Source organism: Electrona antarctica, assembly GCF_951216825.1.
Source record: "Electrona antarctica genome assembly, chromosome: 6".
NCBI lineage: Eukaryota > Metazoa > Chordata > Actinopteri > Myctophiformes > Myctophidae > Electrona > Electrona antarctica.
Window position 1 is genome coordinate 39,787,819 of NC_136811.1, and position 2,570 is coordinate 39,790,388.

Genomic DNA, 2,570 nt, shown 5'->3' on the forward strand with positions numbered 1-2,570 from the left:
GTGTGTGTGGTGTGTGTGTGTGTGTGTGTGTGTGTGTGTGTGTGTGTGTGTGTGTGTGTGTGTGTGTGGGGGGGTGGGGGGGGGGGGTTAGCAAGAGGTATTGGAGATGGGAATACGGCTGGGTGGACAGGGAATGAAGGCCGGGACAGAGGGGCGGGGACACTAATGAGGGAGATGATGGCATATAGTTGCGGATGGTTGCACTGTGGAGGGCAAGGTATACGGAGGAAGTGCTTGAAACGAGGGAGGAATGGAGTGAGGGGGTTATTTAGACTACTACGGGGGGGGGGGGGGGGGGGGGGGGGTAAATCGAAATAGTAACAACTGGGCGTTAAAAGTAAAAGGGACAAATGATTGTTTTCTGGAAAGAGACCCACCTTCCTCTCTATACAGATGGAGACTGTAATAAGTGTCTTGGATAAAAGGTGGGCAATTTTCTCTCTATTGATTGATTCTGCAACTTACATAATAGAGATCTTATGAAAGTGGGTTGAAAAGGGTAGGGGGGGGGGGGCTCTGTGAACTGTACGAGATGGAAAATAATACACACACACACACTTCCTTCATAACCTTGAGAGGCGAAACACTCTTGAGCAGCACTTTTGCAACCTTGGGGCTTAGAAATCGGAAATTATTTTTGTCGCAAGGTAAATGATTGGCCCTGTGTTATGAGCTTGCTTTATTTGCAGATAGTTTATAGGAATATTATGCAGGCTATAGTTAGAGGTTTATATCATTGTGACATTGTGTATGTTGCACAAGCACCTCCAGGTGCATATGAGATGTTTTGTTACGTTTGTTTGCTGTTACCACTGAAAGCAATGAAGGTCTTATATTCTCTTCTGTTTGATTAACTGTACTTGTGGACTTGTGGATTTGCGGATAGAATTTGTTGTCCTCTGCTGTATTGATTTTCTTCCATATCAACAAATAAAGAGCAAAATGGTATGTTATATTTGCAGAATTCATTCTTTATAATAAAACCATATATTTGAAACAGCTCAGAATGGCTTATATTATTTGACTGAGTTGTAACAATTTAACAGTAATAATAATAATAACTAGAAAAGGATCGCTGCAAGCAGCGATAAGGCCGGACCAAGCAGGAAGGCAATAAGAATAATATGCACAAGAAACATGGAAGACTAAACTTGAGAAAGACCATGGAATTGTGACAGGGTCGTTTTTTTATAGTGGGAGGCACGTAAGGGTTCTTGAAGACTCATACACAGAGTTGGCGGTGCCCAGATTTGAACCCATGACCTTGTGTTGCAAAGGCAAGAGCTCTACCTACTGAGCTAACAAGCAAAATCATTCAGTGTTTTTGTAGCAAGTTGCACAAGGATAACTAATGACAAAGGTGGGTAAATATAAATTAATTGACTGCATATAAACCAGAAAATGTACCAGATTCAGACGAGGAGCTCAATGAGTGAGTGAAAACCAATGAAGTCGGAAACAGGGATTAAAGGTTAACTGAAAAAATATTATTAAACTTCACAGAAAATAAACAGCTTTGAACATTCATGAAAAACAAAAAAAATGGGGCCCACTTTAAGTTATTGAATTGAAAAGTCCTAGTTCAGTTCCTATTCAATTCAGGGAAAGCAGTCTCTTTCTCCAATTTGGAGAACCAGATTACCACATTTGTGGGTGAAGGGGGGGGGGGGTCATAGTTCCGGGTCGGCTCGCCAGGTCTGGGTACCATCCGGTACCAGAACCATCCATGCAAGGGAATCCTTTCAGGACACAAAAAACCTGAACTGAAAGGCCAGGTGTCCAAATCAGTCTTTGTTTCAAAATCACTGTTGTACAACATCAAATAATCTATCAATTCATGAGTAAAGAACCTGATTTGATCAGGATCAAGTTCTTTATACACGTTTCTTACTAAACAAATCAGTTTCTAGCATTGTTACGGCCCTTTAAACTTGGCTCAACCAAGGGCTAACATAAAAGGACACAAAGTCAGATCAAAAGTTTACAAATATATTACACATTTATTTAAAATCCTGCATTGCAAAACGGACTGATGTACAAGAATACTTACGACCAGCCCATCTGAAACTTAACTAATAACAGCAACAAATTCGTGCATTTTGATCAAAGATCCTGGGAGGAGATGCATTTTAATTGATGTTCATATAATTCAAAATGGCGGGTGATCTAGAGGTCAGAGGTCAAAAGTAACAGCACATAACTTGTTCGGCATGAGGAGACGCATATGTTTGTCGAGGTTTCATTGCCGACGGTCAAACGGTTCATGAGCTATGCCTGGTCAAAGTTTGCATTTTCAATATAGCGCCAAATCGGAAATTATTTTTGTCGCAAGGTAAATGATTGGCCCTGTGTTATGAGCTTGCTTTATTTGCAGATAGTTTATAGGAATATTATGCAGGCTATAGTTAGAGGTTTATATCATTGTGACATTGTGTATGTTGCACAAGCACCTCCAGGTGCATATGAGATGTTTTGTTACGTTTGTTTGCTGTTACCACTGAAAGCAATGAAGGTCTTATATTCTTTTCTGTTTGATTAACTGTACTTGTGGACTTGTGGATTTGCGGATA